Genomic DNA, 21,490 nt, shown 5'->3' with positions numbered 1-21,490 from the left:
GTACTTTAGGATGGGACAGTGACCAAATTGGGCAAGGGTCCCAATTCAGAGGGACCAAGTGAATTGTCCAAGTGAGAGGTGATGGGGGCCTGAGCTAGAGACAAAGTGCCTGATGCATTCTATGTTTGGCCTTCTATCCACTACACCATGCTGAGTTAGATGTAGTCAGAATGATTTTCTGATTTTCCAGTCATGAGAATGGAGAGAAGGGGATATATATGCAAAGTATACTGTGGAGGTAGAATTCTCAGGGTTTGGCAAATAATTGAATGTAGGGGGTGATGGAGAGTAAAAAGTTGAGCATTTCTCTGAGCTTACATACCTGGGTACCTGGAAGGATCATAGATCTAGAGCTTGAAGCAACTTCAAAGGCCATCTATTACATCACCAGCATTTTATAGATAATCAAACTGATTATAGATACTTTAAATGACTTAAGTGATAGAGCTAAGACTCTAGCCCAGAGCTGTCCCTCTTTCCTCTGGATCAGGCTGTCTCATGATGATATCCTTTCCAATCCAACCCAGTCCCATCTAGTAAACATTGATTAAGTGCCAATTATGTGCCAGGCACTATAGTAAGTGCTAGAGATACAATTAATAAAAAGAAAGACAGTCCCTGCCCTCAAGGAGCTGAAAGTCTAAAGAGAGGGGACAACACACAAAGGGAGGCATTAAAGCAAATGGTGGGGTTAGGAGGGAACAGGTGGCGGTTGACATGGGGAGCGTCTTGTTCCATGGAGTTGAACTAGGCAGTCGCAAAGTAGAATGAACTGAGAGTCCAGTTTCTTCCCTCTATAAAGGTAGGCATTGGGAGGAGCTTAGTACTTCCCTCTCCAGCCCCCCAAGGGAGGTGGTGGCAAGGCTTGAGCACCATGGTATTGAGTTTAGAAATGAGAGCTTATGCTGGGAGGGGCATCTTGTTCTGTGGAGGTGAAACCAGATGCAGATGCAATCCTTGACAAAAATAGAAAAGTTAATATGTCTGGGTTTGGGTGGGAGAAATGACTCATATCTAAAAGGAAGCTTAGAAGTAGCCTTGTTTAACCCCTTCATTTTACTGATAGTAAACTCAGGCCCACTTGGAGAAATAAAGTGACCTATTAAAGGTTACCTAGCTAGTTATGGAAGAGTTAAAATAGCTGTTTATGATAATTCACTTTAAGAGGCAGTGTGAGGATTTTGGAATCTTAGATTTTAAATCTGGCAAGGACCTCAATTTCAGAGGCCATCTAGTTCAATCCCTTCCTTTTTACACATGAGGAAATTGAGGCCCAGGCATGATAAGTGGCTTGCCTAAGGTTATATAGATAGTAAGGATCAGAGATGATGTAGGAACCCACATCCTGTGTTTCCATGATGCCTATTAGCATCTAAGCTCCTAGCTGAGCTTAGAGTCTTTGGAGGCAATGCCTGGTTAGTTTGCCAGGAAAAGCCAGAAGAAGATAGAAAAAAAAATAGGAGGGAGGAGGGTGGGAGAAAGGGAAAAGAGAGAGGAGGAGAAGGGGAGGGAAGCAGAGGAAGAGCTACAAAGATTGGTCATTCCATTCCTCCTTCTGACTCAGATGGGATGTTCTAAGCTGTAGAACAACAGTGATCTTGATGGATAGGAGTTGTGCCTCAGTCCATTTTTAGATGGAAAAAAAAAAACCAGGAAGGATACTCCCTGCTATATACAATGGAGCTATTGTCTCATGGGCTTTCAGGTAGAAAGAATGACTAGTCAACACCAGTACTAGATTTTAAGAGGAAATAGGTAGTGTCTGACCACCAGACTGCCACTCTCTCTTTTCGGACTTTAGATTTATTGCTTTCTATCCTGGCTTAAATGAGGGGAAAGAAGATGGGTAGAGGTGGTTGGTACCCCTGTGGGTGCCTCTCACTGCTTTTCATGGTGCATAGTGACTGACAGCATGATGTGATGGACAGAGCCAGCTCGATTCTTACTGTAAGACCTTCAACTTCTTAGTGCACTAGGTAACTCTCTGACTAGTGCTAGCCTCCCTTGGAAGAGGAAGTTTTCTCAACTGGAACTTCCCTATGCCAATGAAATCACAAGGTCTACTCCCAGTAGTCTGTGATGCCCACAGAAAACTGGCCTTCATATCATTTGACTCTGCCACTACTTGCCATCACTGGTAGCCATAATTACATGAGAAACCCTCCCCAGCCACTCACCTCCACTTATACTTCCTAGAAGAGTGAAACTGTACTCTGTCCAGTTCACTCAGGCTAGCTGTTCCCCAACCCCTCTACCAGGGGCAGCTCCTACTTCTTGTTCTGCTCCATTAAAAGTAGTGTCCTCCCCACCCCACCCTATCTAGGATGCACACAGTTTTTCTCTATGAATTCAGCGTCCCACTCATAGTTAAAATTGGCTTTTGAGGGAAGGGTCAGTGGACACATCGTGTTGTATGAGTGCAAGCATTGTGAGACAGATACAAACAAGGTCACAGAGGGTCATGGCTGCCTCAGAAATCATTCACAGTGCTCAGACCTTGCAGCATGTTATTGAGAGACAGCTTTTTGCAAGAATTGATCGACTTTTCTTGAATACGGGTGTTGTGCATGTATATGTGTGTGTGAGATGGGGAGCGGGGTGGGATAGAATTTGACAGCTAGTGTTTGCTTCCTTAGGACCCAAGGACTTAAATAAAACAGCTCAGCTGGGTGCAGAGACAGAAGAATGGAAAATGTTGACATTTTCTCTATAACATGCCCCAGGCCCTGTAAACTGGTGGGACTCAAGGTCCCTCCTTGTCTGATTTCACACCTTAGCTCAGGATTAATGAGAGGCACACCCCTTTAGGATTCATTTATGGAAACAGTGATGGAACATTCATTTCCCCCCTGGAGTTTTAAGGAGAGGAGGGAAAAAGGAAGGTAATTCTCTCTTTGGTTAGAATTCAAGAAGAAACATGAGGCAATATTGTTACCTTCTTAAGGCTTTTCAGTGTTTTATATACTAATAGCATTAATATTAAAATCTAAATTACAAGTAGCATATTTTAGAAAGAGGAGAAATGAATTGCCTTTGGAACTGCATAACTCATAGCAAAACTAAGTGTAGGACACTATAATTCCCAAAGGTTTTATATCCTTTTGTGACTCGTTTTCCATTGTTTTCAATGAACTATTTCATTAGTCTTTTTTTTTTTAAGATGATGGGTTTTATTTTGTTTTCTGGATCAAACTTATGATACTTCCCATGTTTTGGAGAATTCCTAGTTAGGAAGGAAAGTCCCTCTATTGATACAAATTAGAAACTTCTTTATGATATATACTGTTTGAGGAAATTGTCTGGAGACACTGAGGAGTCAAGTAACTTTCCTGCCAGTATGTGACAGAGGCAATACTTTAACCCAGGTCTTCTTGACTCAGAAGCTAGCTCTCTATACACTAACCATAATGTGCCTCTGCCTCTGATCATGGCAAGGTAGAGATAGTCAGCTCAAATTCTTTAATTTCAGAAGCTGGTCACACCATCTCCAATAAGAATGTAAGCTCTTTGAGGTCAAGGACTGGGACTATTTCATTTTTGCCTTTTTATCCCCACCTAGTGCCTGGCATAATGAGAGAGGGGGTTGGGGTTTCCACACATGAATGAGTGCAAGCATCCTATTGAGGATTTCTATTGTGGAAATTCCCTCCACCAGGGCAGAAAAGTAAGTCATCTCTAAGTTACAGGCCTAGTCTGTTGCCTAGGGGAAACAAGAAGTTAAATTACTTGTCTACATTACAGGGCTGATATACAGCATATGAGAGGCAGGATTTAAACAAGCGTTTTCTTGAGTCAAGAGCTAGTCCTCTGTTTACAATGCCATTCTGCCATACCTTTCACATAGTAGGCCTTAACAAATATTTTTGAAATCGAATTGAACTTTCTGGACAGCTTACAAAAGCAACAAGAATCCTTTCTGTCTTCTACTTATGTTTTTTTCTGCAGCAATGACTACATTTGCTATCATGCTGTACAGTTCTTTGAAATATGGTAATTGACATCAGACTTACTCGAATCTGGCCCAGACATCAGTTTCAATGTAAATGGTAGGAATTGTTCCACATTCTACATAACTGTGGTTTGGGATAATCCCTGCTATCTCTTGAGCAGGGACTAGCCAAGAGAATAATTTAGGAGAGCTGCTGTGTCAATCCTATTTCTACTAAATATACCATCTTCTTTGTACTTGAACTATGACAGAAAAGCCTTCTTATTATTCTCATTGTATTCTATTCCATGGGTGGCTGGATTTATACCAGTTTACTTCTCTTAGTATCCATCTCCTTCTCTATTTTTCTCTTTCCTATATACAAAGAAGGCTTTTTATCAGGAAGATAGCTAGGAAACAGAATTTTGGCAAGTAACGTGAGCCTGAAGTCAGTAATACAGGGTTTTCTTCCACTCTTTCTGGCTTTATCTATCTGGGTTCCTGGTTGGCCATATGTAAAATGGGAGTACCAGTAAAATACTTAGAAAATGTGCATTCGGGTTAAGTATTTTTATGTTAAATATTTCTTTTTGTTGTTCCCTTGATGACCTACTGGCTAGTAGAGTCAAAAACAAAAAAAAAGAGGTTGCCTGACTGTCTTTATACATTTTAAGTAGCCAAGAATTTGTTCTCTAGACCAATTTATACTTTTTTCTTTGCTCTTTCATCTTCCTTTCTGCCTTCCTTGTAGAGGGAATTCTTACACAGGTAGAAGTTGGGCCAGATGACCTGTGAGTCTTCTTCCCACTCTGAGGTTTATATGAATTAAAAAATTCTGTTATTCTCTAAAGCTCCATGAGAGCAGGGCCTTCTTTATTTTTCTCTTTAAATTGTTGGTGTCTGGAACAGAGTAGGTGCTTAATAAATGCTTGTTGAATGGTTCTCTAATATTTTCCTAAATCAGACATTCTTCACTTGGGGTCCATGAACTTATTTAAAAAAATGCATTTCAGCATTGGTTTCCTTTGTAATCCTATATATTTTATTTTATACATTTAAAAGTTTTATTCTTGGAAGGGCTGTATGAAAAAGGTTAAGAACCTCTGTCCTAAAGTGATAGTTTACTCCTTCCTTCAAAAGACTTTTCTGTTTTTAATATAAAGTCTAGCTATTCATAATTTTCACCTAATGGCTAAAGCAGCTGATTCATGGGGCACACCAAATGTCTTCATGTCTTTGGAAGATCAGCATTGAAATCATCTAGAAGAATCATGCAGAACAAGAACAATTTTAAATACCTGTGGATGTCTTTACAGCTTTTAAGGATATATTATGACTTAGCGGTGAGCCAGGCAGTCTTACAAAATGTGGCCCTCCTGGGATGAGAAATGGGTCTCTTAGATTGGCAAGGCAAGTTGGAATTTCACCTATGTCCAGGAAATTTCTGTCAGCCAACTTCCTTTCACATTGAAAGATCTTTTAATAACCAATGGGAAAATGTGTTTATTTCCTTCCCTTCTGTTACATGATGCATTCAACTCTCCCCCCACCCTCCTCAACACACCCCCAAGCCTTGGAATTTAACCAATCCCTACCTGCCATCTACTGAGGGTAACTTGATATTTCTGAGCCTCCTACTTCAGGGCACCACATTCCTGCCAAATGGTGACACCATCTGCTGTTGGTGTGGGCAGCGACAAATGCTTAATTCTTCAAGAATCAATAATCAGAAGGAGAACTTGCTTGTGCAAAATTTTCTTCCATCTGTTAAATTAGCATCTGGATATTTTTCCAAAGTGATAATAACTCACATTTATATATTACTTTAAAGTGTACAATGGGTTCTCCTCAGTAAGATTCTGTGAAGCAAATTGTATGAGTATTATTATCCACAGTTTACAGATAAGTGAACTGAAACTCAGAGAGAGCATCTGACTTGTGCATGGATAACCAGTAGATATATGGTAAAGTGGATAAAGTACTGATGTGGAGCCAGAAGACTTAAGTTTAAGCCCTAACTCAAACACTTAGTAGCTGTGTGATCCTGGGAAAGTCACTCAATATCTATTAGACTCAGTTTCCTCATCTGTAAAATTGTAGATAATAACCACCATCTCTCAGGTTTATTGTAAGACTCCAATGATAAAACATATGTAAAGAGCTTTATAAACCTTAAAGTGCTATATAAATGCTAGTTATTATTACTAGTTATTAATACTAATTAGTCATTGTTAATATTATTAACTATTAATAATAATTATTAATTATTATTGTTGGAGCTAGGATTTGAACACAGGTCTTTGGACTTTCAATCCAGTGTTGTTTTTTTCTCCTACCACAGCATGCTATGTCAAGATTGGATGGGGATGGGGCAGCTAGGTGGTGCAGTGGATAGAGCACTGGCCCTGGAGTCAGGAGGACCTGAGTTCAAATCCAGCCTCAGACACATAACACTCACTGGCTGTGTGACCCTAGGCAAGTCACTTAACCCCATTGCCTAGCCAAACAAAACAAACAAAAAAGAATGGATGGGGAATCTATTATTAAATTAAGAGGAATAAGTCATCTTTTAGGGGTTTTTTTTCCCTACCTCTGCCACTGATTTACTGAGTAGCCTCCCTAACTGTGGACATAATCGGTAGGATTCCCTTTGCTCTTGCTTAACAAAGGTATACACAGGAGAAACCACTGGGTGGGCATTGCACCGGGTTTGTTGCATACTCACAGAGTGTGGTTCAAGCCATAATAGTGGAATGGTAGACCCCTGAAGCTCGTCATGAATGTTCAGGTTAGAACCAGGCTGTTGCTTTCCCCTGGGAGACCAAATCACATTCTAATTTATTTAATTAACTATGAAGATTTCAAGATTATGAAGAAATTCAACGACTCTTTTCTGGGTTGAGACATATCCAGACGAACAGGGAAATTCTTGACCATTTCTAATTTTTTTTTTTTGGTAATTTTCAATGAAATCTAATCCAACAAACATTAAGTATTTTGTTTACTATGTGAAGGCACTGTGTTGGGCAGTAGAGTAGAGGGAAGGAAAGAAAGGAAGGGAGGAAAGAAGAAAGGAAGGGAGGAAGGAAGGACAAGGGAAAAGAAAATCCTACCTACCCTCAAAGAGCTTACATTCATGTACATAGCTAAATATATAGATAATTAGTAGGAGTGAGAGAGAACATTAACAGCTTAGGAAATAATGGTTTTGTACCATTTAGTGACTTGTGGTATAGTTTCAAATTGTTTTCTATAATGTTTGAACCAATTCAAGCTTTGCGAAGGAAGTAGTAAGCATGGGAGCTGCGTTTGAAGGTAGCCAGGAATTCTAAGAGCCTGAGGTAAGTAAGGCATATATTCCAGGCATGGGGGACAAACTGCACAAAAGCCCTCAGTAGGGAAATGAAGTGTCTAGTTTGAGGAACAGCAAGTAGGTCAGTTTGGTTGGAACAATGTAAAAAAGCCTGACAAAGGAGGCTAGAGCCGGGTTTTTTTAGGGCTTTAAATTCTAAGCTAAGAAAGTTATATTTTATTTACAAGACAATTGAGAACTACTCTTCTAGAGGTAATTGAGAAGTTGTTTTTATAAGACCTGATTAGTGTCACTTTTTCCTGTTGTATGACCTTAAAATTTTAACTCCTTGAGGGCTGAAACTGTGGTTTTTTGTTTGTTTGTTTGTTTTTGGTTTTGTTTTCGTTTTTTTTGTATCCTCAAGGCTTAGAGTAGTTCCTGGAACGCAGAAAATGCTTAATAAATGCTTACTGCATCACTGACTTGAAACTTACTGAAATGAATTAAATAAAAGATCCCAGGAATCAAATTGGAATGAACACAATAAATGCTTAATAAATGGTCATGACTGAACTTCGTAAACTACACCTCAGAGAATTATAGAATGCTGGGATTCAAAGGCCTATGATTTTACAGATAAGAAAATTGAGGCCCAGAAAGGTGAAGTGAATTGTCCAGTCATATATCTATTTAATGGCAGAATTGGGACTCACTCCAACATGCATATCCTGACTCCTATCTCCAGGATCTTTCCAACATACCCTGCTGACTGTGATATAAAAGCAGTGGTCATCAAGGCCCAGTGGTCATCAAGGCCCATGGTTCTTACTTGGGGCCCTACAGGAAATTAACTTGCAGAGGTTAGCAAATCAGGTTAAAGGCTTACTTTCTTATAACCTTAGGGAATTTAATTATTAAGATTAGAATTTAAAATAAGGTTACTGAAGGAGAGAGATTTTGAACTGATAAAATAAAAACCTGTCTTCCTCTACATCCACCCCCCAACACCTTAAGAACCAACTAGGTCATTTTAAGAACCCACTGCTCACCCTTCCACTTTGTTTCTCTCTCCTGCACTTGTTCTGATTAAAGTTAAATGAGTCCTCACTTCTTTGCCTAAAACTAAATGGCCAAGGCAAGATGGCCCCCAGTTCTCACTTTACCTCATTTTCCTCCCACCCCCACCAGAATTCAATCTTTCTTTCTCCGCTGTTCAAGTGAATAAATCTAGGAATCAGCCAGGGAAGGGTGCAAGGGAAGAAGAGATCTATTATTCTGGTTCTCCCTTCTCTCCCCTACTCTGTCCCAGAATGTCAGGGAGGATGGGAAAATTCTCCAGGCTGGAATATCAGGAGCTCGGTCTAAATGCTTGGCTTCTGGACATATGCAGGTCTAGTATGCTTATTAGATAATTTGAGATTGCTCAGAAGACCTGACTAAATCTTGTCTCTGACATTTACTTGCTGAAAGTGCTTGGCCAAGTCATTTGTTTAGCTTCTGAGTCAGGAAGACCTGGATTAAAGAGTCTTGCCTCTGTCACATACTGGCAGGAAAGTTACTTAACTCCTCAGTGTCTCCAGACAATGTCCTCTAACAGTATACATTACAAAGAAGTTTCCAATTTGTATCAATAGATGGACCTTCCTTCATAACCAGAGTTCTCCAAAACATGGGAAGTATCATAAGTTTGGTCCAGAAAACAAAATAAAACCCGTCTCAAAAAAAAAAGCATAAGAAGGTGAAATAGTTTATTGAAAGTGCTTAGCCAAATCACTTGTTTTCTCTGGGCATTAACTTCTTTACCTATAGAAATATGGTTAAAGTTGGATCAGATAATCGCCAAGATCATAACCAACTTTAATTGTTTATAATTCTTTCCCTTACTTGGAGATTCGTTCAATTCACCTGATCAGAAGCGAACACTTTTGCTACTCCATACTCTCAACTGTGGCTAAAGTTTGGACCAGTTCTCTAAAGCCTATTTCATTCTAAACTTGACTTCTTGTAGCATTCATGGAGCTTCTAGAACTACTGTAAAGAGGTATGACTTCAGATTGCTCAGAACAGCCCATATCCATAAATGCAGCAACATTGACTGTGAAGAGTCTTTTGGTCTATACAATAGAGATAGCCACAGATATTTACTAGCTGTACAACTCTGGACAAGTCACTTAACCCCTGATTGCCTCAGTTTCCTCATCTGTAAAATGGGGATAATAATAGCACATCTCTCCCAGGGGTGTTGAGCATGAGTTTGGGTAAGTAACTTTGCCTCTATCAGTCTTAGTTTTCTCATCTCTAGCCTACTAATGATCACTTGCAGCTCTAAAGCCTATGCTCCTATTACTGAAGCTAGGTCACAGTCAATATCATAGAAGCAAGGAAGGCTTGGGAAGGTGAAATGATGTTTTACATATGTACTTGTTCAGTATTTGCTCCGTTATCAGTATATGTCATTGTTATTTATTACATGTAATATGTATTTTTCTAGAGGTCATTTTATTTTTGTCTTTGTGTTCCCAGCTCCTAATTCAGTGCCATGTAGAATAAGTAGGTGTTTAATACATTTTTTAATTGGAGTGAATTATTAATAGACTGTAATGGCATCTGGCTCTGTGCCTTATACATATAGGTGCTAATAATGACCTACAGTATACTCTCATAGTTACAACCCATAGTATTAATTGACCTTCAGATTATCTTCGGGTTCAGTATTTCTCTTTTCCTTAAGCTACCTTTACTCTCAAAGTGCCTTTTCCCTGTGAAAGACCCTTTCCAAAAACGTCCTTTTCAGGTTGTGACATTTCTAGATGGACTGTGGTCTTCATGTGAAAAAAATAAGGCAATGGAGACTAATGCAGATATCTGAGTGAGGAGAATAAAAGGTCCAAATATGTTATATGGCCCATTCTAGTACTACTGTGACAACATGGCTTTAAATTTCAACCCACAAAGCTCTTCATTTTAGGAAATAGAGTATATAAAAAGGGAAAGCTTTATAAACTACTTAATTTTTTAATCAAGGAAAAGGTAACACAATTTAATTATTTATCTGACACTCCAGAATTTTTACTTACAATTCTGTTCACCTCGGGTGTTGGGTTTTAGTATTGACTTTTGTTTCCGTGGATGCATGATGTTTTCAATGTTGGGATTTCTTCCAATAATACAGCTAGTAACCCATCCATACTTTATTATTGTTTATAAGTAGTATCTATGTACTCCACTGAGATTCTCAAATATTGGAGGCTTTACCCTAGGTCCTTTGGCATTTAGTGTGGACTTCTAAGATGTTCAAGCTGTCAGTATTTTATCCCTTTAGCTCCATACATGATTAGCCCATCTTCATTTCTCACAACATATTCCCTGAATGATAACCTGTGCCATTTTTAAATTCAGAATATCATGGATAAAATAATGTGCTGCAGTCTACTTATACCAAATGCATGTTTTCTGATATTGACCACAATTTTGATTCTTCAGGGATTGTGGTGATCGGTGATTTGCAGCCATATGGTTTCACCAGAAAACTATTGATATTAAAAAGATGGGTGTTCATGTCAGAGAGTGGCTTGTAATCACTGAAACCACTGCATGATTTCCCGACTACAATCTGCCCTGTTTTCTTTCTTCTCTTGGGTTCTGATCCCATCTCCAGGATCCAATTATGGGAGCACAGGAATATTGGACTGACTTGAGAGGTTGATCATCCAACTATATGTCATAGTCTGAGCAACAGGAATCTTTGATTCATTTTTTTTTTCCTAAGTGGGTTGATAGACCAATCTCACTTGAATAATTATGGATCTTCTTGAAGAAATCCTGCAGTTTTCTGAGATTTCATAGAATGAATACAATATCATCTAGAATCAAAAACATTTAGGAAAAAAATGTCTTCTAGGGGCATTTGCTCAGCTCTATGCCATTTTGGGGAAAGCAAAGTCTAAGATAATTTCTTTCTACATGTTGACTAAAGGGCTTGAAATATCAGCTACTATATCCCCATAGGCAGATACCTCAATAAATGCCTTCTGAATGATTTATTGTTATTATAATCTTATTTGTTAATTATTCATGATGATAGTAATTACCTACAATCCTTTGCCAGTAAGAGGATCTGCAAGCAAATAAGTAGAGTATTATCAGACATAGAAATAGAGTAGAACTTTTTTTTTTAATAGAAAAGCAGCATGCTGTGCTGAAGAGGACTCTGGATTTTGAGTTTAAGGACCTGACCATGTCACCTTGGGAAAGTTATTCAAGCTCTGTTGGCCTCATCTGTGTCATCTATAAAATAAAGGAATTGGACTAAATGATCTCTATGGTCTCTCCTTATTCTAAATCCAATAATCTGACACTGTTATTGCTGTGGGGTAAGGCAATTATATTCATAGGCTTATTTTGTTGTATCAATCATTTATCACGATTATTATTTAGGCAGCTAAGTGATACAGTGGATAGAGCACTAGGCCTTGAGCGAGGAAGACCTGAATTCAAATGAGACATCAGACTCTTATTAGGTATGGGACCACAGGCAAATCATTTAACCTTCATCTGATTCAGTTTCCTCATTTGTAAAATGGGAGTAATAGCATCATCTACTTTCCAGAGCTGTTGTATCAAATAAGTTAATGTTTGTAAAAAATTTTGAAACCTTAAAATTCAATATCAATGTTGTTGTTGTTGCTGTTGTCATCTGTTGTAGATTTAGAGAATGGTTTAACTTGTACATGGCATGAAGGAAACACTTGAACTGTTTTAAAACTTTTGTGCTACTACATTATATGTTATAATAATATCTTATAAGAGTTTTGATTATGTCACACCTGAAGGAGCTAAAATTAGGACTTAATTCAATAAGAATCAATTACTTGTAATTTATTTTGGACTACTGGATCATCCTGAAAGTAAATAAATGAGTAGAAAACATGGAAATCTTGATGCCAAATACATGGAAAAGAACACAAAGGTTAAAGAAGTACTAAATACTAACTCATGGATCATAAAATCATGTATTAGAATTGGAAGGGACCATAGAGATCATATAATCTAGTCCCCTCGTTTTAGAGATGAAGAACTAAAAAGCCAGTGACTATTCAGTGACTTGCCCAGAGTCACACAGGTAACTGAGGCAGAAGTTGTACCCAGATCTTACTGACTTCAAGTCTTGCAATCTACCATCTATGCCAATAAAGATTTATAATGAGTTATTAGACAAGTGTCAGGGATATTAAAGGTCCTTAACTATTATCATGTGTTTTAGAATAGGTACTTAGAGTATTTATTTTTAATTATTTTGCCAATAAATATGAATTATTAAACAACAAAAATATTTTGGTACTTTTTTTTTGGCTAGGCAGTGGGGTTAAGTGACTTGCCCAGGGTCTGAGGCCAGATTTGAACTCAGGTTCTCACGAATCTAGGGCTGGTGCCCTATCCTCTGTGCCACCTAGCTGCCCCCGTACGTTTTTGTTTGTTTGTTTGTTTTATTCAGAGAATTATAGTGTTCCTGTTTGAAGAAATTTTAAAGATTTTAGAAGAATAGACTCATTCTCTACCTGCAATATGAGTATCCCTTCTATAGCATTCCCAAGAATGGTCATCCAGCCTTTGCATGAATAATTCTGAATGGGAGAACTTATAACTCATTCCATTGCTGTATAATTGAGCTGATAGCAAGTTATTTCATATATTGAGTGAAAACATCCCGTTCTGGCACCATTCCTCCCTTTCAGAACAACATGATACAAAAATACTCCCTCTTCTGTAAAACACCTTTTCACATTGATAAATACTAAGATGTTTTTCCTTAGTTTGCAGAATAAGTATGACTAGGCACTTCAACCATTCCTAGATGATAAAATTTATTAAGTCCTCACCATTTTGGTCACTTTTTCCTGTATGCTCTCTAGTTTGACAGGTGTATCTTGATTAAATTTGCCAGTTTCTCTATTTAAAATGGATAGGAACAGAGGAAGAGTTACTAATATTCATCTGTATAACTATTAACTATAATAGTTTATAAACTATTATTAACTATAATATTATATATTTATAATGATATAAATAGTATAAAAATGATAACATATATTATAAACTATAAACTATATATAAACTAAAATATAATAAAATATAATATAATTATAAATTATATTATCATTACAGAAATGTTTAATGATTTGTTGTTATTGTAGTAACATTTACATAGGGTTTTAGTGTTTGCAAAATACTTTACAAACATCTCATTTTATCCTCACAACACCCTGGGAAGTAGGTGATTTTATTATCCCCATTTTATAGATGAGGAAACTGAGGCAGGCAGAGGTTAAGTGACTTGTCTAGGGACACATAGCTGGTAATTGTTTGAGTCTGGCTTTGAAATGAGGTCTTACTGACTCTAGGTGCACCTCTGTATTCACTGTACTACCTACTCTCCTTCTTTTAGGCTCATGGAAACTAGAATCATAATTTCATAAATTTATAGCTGGAAAATACTGTAGAGATCATTTAGTCCAACTACCTTCTTTTTTTTTTTTTGTAGATTTAGAATCCAAAGTCTAGAGACATAAAATTATGTGGCTAAGGATACACAGGTAATAATAAGCAGAGAAAAATTTAAACCTAATTCTTCTTACTCCATAGTGAATATATTTTTTTTTCCATTATACTTCATTATCTCTCAAGTGTTTGCTTCAGGAAATTTCTTGTAGGTCTTAAAACCTAAGTCTCCCATACAGGTATCTTATGCTGTTTAACTTCCCCTTAACAATCAGAAGTGACTGTGATGCCAAAGAGAAGGAATTAGGCACTTGATTATATTTATGAGTATCTAGACCTTCTTGCCTTAGCTTTAAGCAAACAATACTTTTTTGTTGTTCAGTCATTTTCATTCATATCTGACTCATGACCCCATCTGGAGTTTTCTTGGCAAAGATACTGGAGTTATTTGCCATTTCCTTCTTTAGTTCATTTTACAGATGAGGAAACAGAGGCAAATAGGATGACTTCCCCAGGGTCACACAGCTCATAAATGTCTGAGGCCAGATTTGAACACAGGAACCTGAGTCTTCCTGACTCCAAGCCCAGTGCTCTATCCAACTAGCTGCCCTTGGCAGGTAGTTGGTACTTAATAAATGCTTGCTGACTTGTTGAAAGTCCATGGAGGACCATTGCAGCTCTCAAAGTTGGTAATCCAGTGATTCTGTGAAACAAGATTATTGTTTTGGACTGACCAAGAGATGACTATTTTTTACCTCATTCATCTCCCATTTTACGTAATACCTTTATCTCATCTTGTGACAAAGGGTCACATACTGGGAATTTAAGGAATTGAAGAAGGATACTAACTCTGCCTATTACTTAGGTAGAGTTGAGCTACTTAATCAAGTATTGGGATTCACCTTTAAGGTCATTTTCCCTTTCCTTAAAGGAGTCTAGGCCCTATAAGACTATTCCTTATAACAATAGAATAGAAACTAAGAAGTTCCATAGAAAAAGGAGGAAAGCAGGCAGTCCTTACCTCCAGAAATTGGCATTGTTTGATTGTTATCTCATTCAAGGTATCATTTGTAGTGGCTAATTAGCAATAAATTGGCCTCATTAGTTATTGTTATTTTGGATAGAGTGTCTGGCCTGTGGTCAGGAAGACTTATCTTCCTGAGTTCAAATCTGGCCTCAGACACTTATGAGCCATGTGACCATGGGGAAGTCACCCTATTTGCCTCTGTTTCCTCATCTGTAAAATGAACTAGAGAAGGAAATAGCAAATAATTCCAGTATCTTTTCCAAGAAAAATCCAGATGGCATCATGAAGAGTCAAACATGACTGGAACAACTCAACCACAACAATACTATATGCCAGGCACTGTGCTAAATACTGGGCGCTAATGCAAGTGGGCCAGATCTTCAGAATCTGAGCGGTGGCTAGATTTTAAGAATCTGAGCACTTTAATGGAGACAAGATGGACTTTATATGCAGAAAGAGTGTGGGAGGGATCTAGGAATGGTCAAGTAGTTTGGGGTGACTGGAAGAGGGGTCTCAGGAAGATCTGGATGGGAGTGGCCAGTAAGCTAGGGTGAACAGAATGCCTGGGATCTGGACAACTAGACCAAGGGAGAGTGGAGTCTACATAGGATTAAGGGTGGGAAGTCCCCGGGGAGCCATCTGGAGGTAATGAAAGGCCAAGTGATGGGACTATAGCCTCAATGCCAGAGATTTGGCCATGTGGGAAAGTCCAGGGTTTTTCCTTTTAGGGGTCCAGATACCATCCTCATTATTCCTCCCTCAACCTAATGGGACCCAAATTCTTTGGGGGTAAGAGGTGAAGGTCTAGGCTTCTGGAAACTGCTTCCTGCTGGCAAGGGGCATAGAGCTATCCCTGCCTCAAGGGGGTCCCAAAAAGGAGGTTGACTAGAACTGAGCACAGGCTACATCCAGGGGACTATGGAGGGGGAAGACATTGCCTGGTACCCTCTGTTTGCTACCAACTGTAGGTGAATGGCCTGTAGTCTGGAAGACACAAATCCAACAGAAAAGATTCCAGGGCCCAGATATGACAGGATATAAAGCATCCATAGCTCTGTTTGGATTCAGATAATTCAGTTTTCCAACCATGCAGTATCAAATCCACCTCATAGCCAGACTCAGGAATAGCCAGGTGGGTAACATTTCTTTTCAAAGGAATATAATGGGGAAACTGAGCCAGAAGGATCCCATCTTAGACTGAAGCTAAAATTGTCCTCTCAGCTTTTCCCAATGATGAATTCCCACCAGTATCACATTCTCTCAGAGTAGCTTGTGGCATTTCTCTCAGATGGTGGATTATTGATTATCGATGGATTATTATGATCTGTCAGACAACTCAAAATAAAATTCTATGAGCTTTCACCTCAAACAGCAAGTTTCACTAATCACAGCCTAGGAAAAACTTTTCCAGGATTTATATCTCAAACTTAAATTTGTCCTGGTGTAAAAAAGTCAGTCATTAGAGATTATTTCTATATACATGCAAATTCTCAGCAAGACAAAACCCAAACAAGATTTTTGACTAGTTTACACATTAAAACAATAACCAACGGTAGCCAAATTATTTTATTGGTCACTAAATTATGAAAAGTTGCTTGACATAACTGATACAAAAAGTTCATCAATTTGAAACTTGAAACAAATCCATTACCAATCAGGTGACTTCAGTTTTGTTAAATGAATTTCCAAATTACACAGAGAATCAACATCTCATTATTAACAGTTAAAACTACAACTTTAAAAGAGCTTGCTTACCCAAGTTTGGAGGCTAGCTTCTTTACCTTGAGCAGGATATACTGAAATGGGGTAACGCTTCCAAGCAAAGGTTGCCTCAGGGCCCAAGGCCATTGTTAGTGGGGCTCATGCTGTAGAAGATGAATTCAGAGGTGGGGAAGAGGTGTGTGAAACTCTCTTCTCCTATGAGGAGGGGAAGGGAAGGGAGTGGGAGAAGGGAGTGACCAGAATTGTAAGGAGGTGTTTCAAAACTCCTTAATGATTGATCACAAAACGTCCAGAATCTACTAAGATGTTTTTAGCTGTTCTCTGTAAATTCCATGAAGGAGGATTCAGGGGTGTAGAAGGGAAGGGAATAAGTAAGTCTCAGGGAACCAAAAAGTACCTGCAGTTTTCCCAATTCCATAACACCAAGAGAATTGACAGAACTGGGAATATGCTTGTGGATAGGGCGTCCATCCTTGTCCTCTATGCCATGGAAGGTGTACCCAAGTCCATGGCCTCAAACTGAGCCAGTGGACCAAAAGCCTGAGAGCTCAGGCCCGAGTGCCAGACAGCCTCATAACTGTCTGCCTGAAAAGTACCTCCAAGTCTTTCTAGGTGCTTGGAGAGCAACCCCAACTGTAGGGCAAGAAAGAAGGGGGGAGGCTTACATACTTTCCAGTCTTGGCTGGAGAAGAACTTGGGGTTAGGTAGGTTTCCCCATACGGGCTTCCAAAATGTTGAGGATTAGGGGATTAGGGGTGCTGGGGCCCCAAAATCAGAACACACCGATCCTGTCCAAAAGAATTCTACCCAAGCCTTCTTTCAGTCAAAGACAAGGTTTATTACAACATCTGTCATATTGGGTAGACTCTTAAGGAATCTAAGCATTTGTATCGCTAATGCAAGTGGGCCAGATCTTAAGAATCTGAGCAGTGGCTAGATTTTAAGAATCTGAGCAGTGGCTAGATTTTAAGAATCTGAGCCAAGCTCCCACTCTCTAGGGGCTCAGTTTAATATGTAGGACAACATGAAAACAACGATGTACAAACAAGATTTATATACAGTATAAATTGAAGATAATCACCAAAGGGAAGGCAATAGCATTAAGGAGAATCAGAAAGGGTGGTAGTCAGCTACTGTAACCTATATATCAAGAGAAAATCCGCTGTAATGTCCCCAACAAGTGATGTCCTGCCTCTGATTGAAGACCTTCAAGGAAGAACCTACAGGATCCTTAGACAACCCATTCCACTTTTGGACAACTCTAATTGTTATGTAATTTTCCTAGACTTTGAACCCAGCTCTCTAAAAAGTTGTTTTGTTTTGTTTTTCCCCACTACTGCTTCTTACTATTGTATAAAGCAACAGTGTCTATAATATTCCAACACACTCTTCTATGATTTTTCAAATTACTTTATAAGCTTAGGTTATGTTGATGTTGGCTGACATATTTCTTTACTTGGTAAGGAGATCAAATGTTTGCTAAGGGAGTTTCTTAAGGCTTTTGGTTTCCTTCTTGTTGAATGAACAAATGGAGGAATGCATTAGGGCATGTAGTATCATTTCATGGACAAAGCACTGGCCTAGGATCAGGAAATCCATTTTCTCAGCTGTCGTTACATAGCTGTATAATCCTGAGCAATTTGTTTAGTTCAGGGATGGAGAACCTATGGCCTGGAGGCCACATGTAGCCTTCTAGATCCTCAGGTGTGGCCCTTTGACTGAGTCTAAGTTTTATAGAACAAATAATTTTATTAAGGGGATTTGTTCTGTGAAGTTTGGATTCAGTCAAAGGGCCACACTTGAGCACCTAGAGGGCCACATGTGGCCTCGAGGCTGCAGTTTCTCCACCCCTGGTAAGTTCTCTGTTTCTATTCTGTGAAATGGTCTTGATCATGTCTGTCTCTCAGAAATGTTGTAAAAATAAAAATGCAATATAGATGAAAGTGCTTTGAAAATTTTTAACGTCAATGCTGTTAATTTGGGTATAGGTTGAACAAAATGATCTTTAGAGTCCTTTACAACTATGTGAGTCCATTATTTTCTTGGACAGATATAGATGTTTTGTAAGTTTTAATTTGTGTTCATTTTTTCATTAAAAGCAATGTATGAATAGTTATTTCATCCTTGATAATAGTTAGCATTTATATAACCCTTTGTAATTTACAAAGTACTTATGCATTATCTCATTTGTTGGTTCAGTAACTAGAGCACTGGGTCTGGAATCAGCAAGACCCAAGTTCAAATCCTGTTGCATACACTTACTGCCTGTATGACCCTGGGCAATGTACTTAACCTCTGCCTGCCTTGGTTTCCACATCTGTAAAATAGGGTAATAAAAGTACATATCTCCCAAGATTGTTGTGAAGATAAAATGAGATAATATCTGTAAAAATCACTTAGAAACCTTAAAACTATTCCATAGCTAGATAGATATATGTATACACACACTTATAGTACATATATATATATATATATATATATATATATATATATATATACATATACAAATAAATAGATACTTGCTATTGTTATTATATTTCCATGTAAGCTACAGCTCAGAGATGGCTGAATCTTCCACAGGTGCTGTGTTGATTAGAGATCTATATATCTTTCCTGTGAAAGAAATCATTGCTACTTAGTGCTGTCATCTAGCTCTGTAACTTGATTTTGAAATACACCATCACCCTCAAGGACTTCTGATTTCTTTTGTGTGGAGGCATTTCTTCTAACTAGGCGAATCATAATTGTATATGACTTAAAATTCTAGTTTCCTGAGGTTAAGTGAGTTGGCCGTGGTCACACAGACAGTGTCAAAAGCAGGTCTTTTCACACAGGCCCTTCTAAATCCAATTCTAGTGCTCAATTCAAAATGCCACATAGTCATAGTATCTATGAACATTAATATACAGTCTTATTATCTAGTCTTAATATCTTCAAATCTATTATGAAAGGCATCATAGATATGAAGGTTGAAATAGCTATCCTCTTCTTCCCCTACCTTTGCTGGAGCATTTACCCATGGGCCATCACTATTTCCTAATGGGTATTTACAGGGATAAAATAATTTTTCAATCTGTTTTCTCTGTGCTAAGCAAGGCAGATGATTTTTTTTCATGTTCTACTCTACAAGGCCTCTAATGTTAAGAGAGGGTGAGAAGAATTTTAAGATTCCCCTCTATTGAGTTCTTAAATTCTATTTTTGTTCTCTTTATCCTTGTATGTGTGCATGTACATACATATATGTATGTATATATGCATGTGTGTATATATATATACACACATGCATATGTATGTGTCTTTTGATATGCATACCCATTCATGTAAGGGTCTATATACTTACATGCATGTATCTATGCATGCATACACATATATGTGTATATTCAGAAACTGGATACATATGTGTGTATCTATATGCAAGTATATCTGGACCTAGATCTATAGAGATATAATTAGAAGTAAGTAGGTGACAAGGCAGATGGATAGAAAATACTTCAAGGCATTAGATGTGATGTTTATACTATTTGATTCTTTTTTCTTTGTCAACATGTGGAAGAAAGGTTGGCTTATGGTTCCATTTTCTCCTAGGTAGTATCAATCTAAGTACAAATCAATAATAAGAAATTGGGCTTTTCACCTGTCTAAAGTCACTCGTTTTCCATTATCCTACACAGAACTCATCCTTATTAGAGCAGAGCTGGCACCTGTCCATTACACTATTCCATGCTAGTCAGATAGATTCTAGTAATAACTATAGAGGGAAATTGACAGACTATGGTTAGTGCTTTGGGATTTGGCAAGCTGATGAAAACAAACTTCTTAAAAGCAACAAGCCCAGACCCCTAAGGTGGTTCTTTCTCCAACAATGCACATTATTCAGCTGTGATAAACTCTTAGTCCAAACTGGCCAATTCCAGCTGGGAGCGTATTGTAGAATGCCAGGGTTAGAAATAACCTTAAAGATCACATTGTCCAATATCCCATTATTACGTATGAGGAGGCCCTAGAATGTGAAATGACTTGTCCAAGATGTCTATATGAAGGAAGACAAGGTCAGGGCATGGGGCAATATTCCATTAAATAAAGGACTATTTATTAAATATTTTCTTTATGCATGTTTTTGTGGTAATTACAAGACCTAATATAACTGCTGGAAAAAATGTATAATTGAAGTAAGACAGACAGATAGATAGACTGACAGACAGACAGATATATCACATTAATACATTATCATTGCATAAGATAGGTATATATATATATAGATATGAAGGTATGTACAAATGTGTATATACATGTACATGCACAAGGATGGAGAGAATGACAATAGAATACAATATCAAGTGTGAGGAAGTTGAGGTTTATTATTGGTTGGGAAAACCATGGGAGGTATCTATGGAGTACAGAGTGGTTTGTTTTGTTTGTTTTGTTTCTTGTTTTTTGTTTTGTTTTTTTGAGGGAGTTCTCAAAAGAATAGGTAGGAGTTCAACAGGAAGTAGGCAGGGGGAATGACACCAACAAAACATGAGTGAGAAAGCAAAGAAGAGAGAACCAGTCTAAAATTTTTGGAGCATAAATTTTGCATACAACAGTAATATGAGATAAGTATGGAAAAATAGGGTGATACCAGATTATATAGGATATTATGCCTGACCAAATAGTTTGAATGTTACTTGGCAGGCAATAGGGAGCCACTGAAGAATTTTGAGCATATATCCAGAGACATATATAAGAAAGATTATTCTCTGCGTGATACAGAAGATAGAATGAGGAGAGGGAGGAAGGAAATAAGCATTTATTGAGCACCTATGATATGCCAGACACTGGGTTAAGCACTTTACAAACATTTTATTCTCACAACCCTGAAAAGGAGGTGCTATTTTTATTTTACAGTTGAGAAAACTAAGGCAGAGAGTGATCTGCATAGTGTCACAAAGCTAGTACGTTTCTGAGGCTGGATTTAAGCCCTGGTCTTCTGATATCAGGATTAGTACTGTATCTACTGAGTCACTTAGCTTCCCCATGGAGA

General features: G+C 38.1%; 1 protein-coding gene across 2 annotated transcripts in view; it reads left to right on the top strand.

The window, feature by feature from the left end:
• The window catches only part of LSAMP (limbic system associated membrane protein), an 817,304-nt gene that overhangs the window by 541,584 nt on the left and 254,230 nt on the right, over window positions 1-21,490 (top strand). The window lies entirely within an intron of this gene.

The sequence above is a fragment of the Phascolarctos cinereus genome, unplaced genomic scaffold (assembly GCF_003287225.1).
Source record: "Phascolarctos cinereus isolate Bilbo 61053 unplaced genomic scaffold, phaCin_HiC Scaffold_726;HRSCAF=1367, whole genome shotgun sequence".
In the NCBI taxonomy this organism is placed as follows: Eukaryota; Metazoa; Chordata; class Mammalia; order Diprotodontia; family Phascolarctidae; genus Phascolarctos; species Phascolarctos cinereus.
This window is presented reverse-complemented; position numbering and strand designations above follow the sequence as displayed.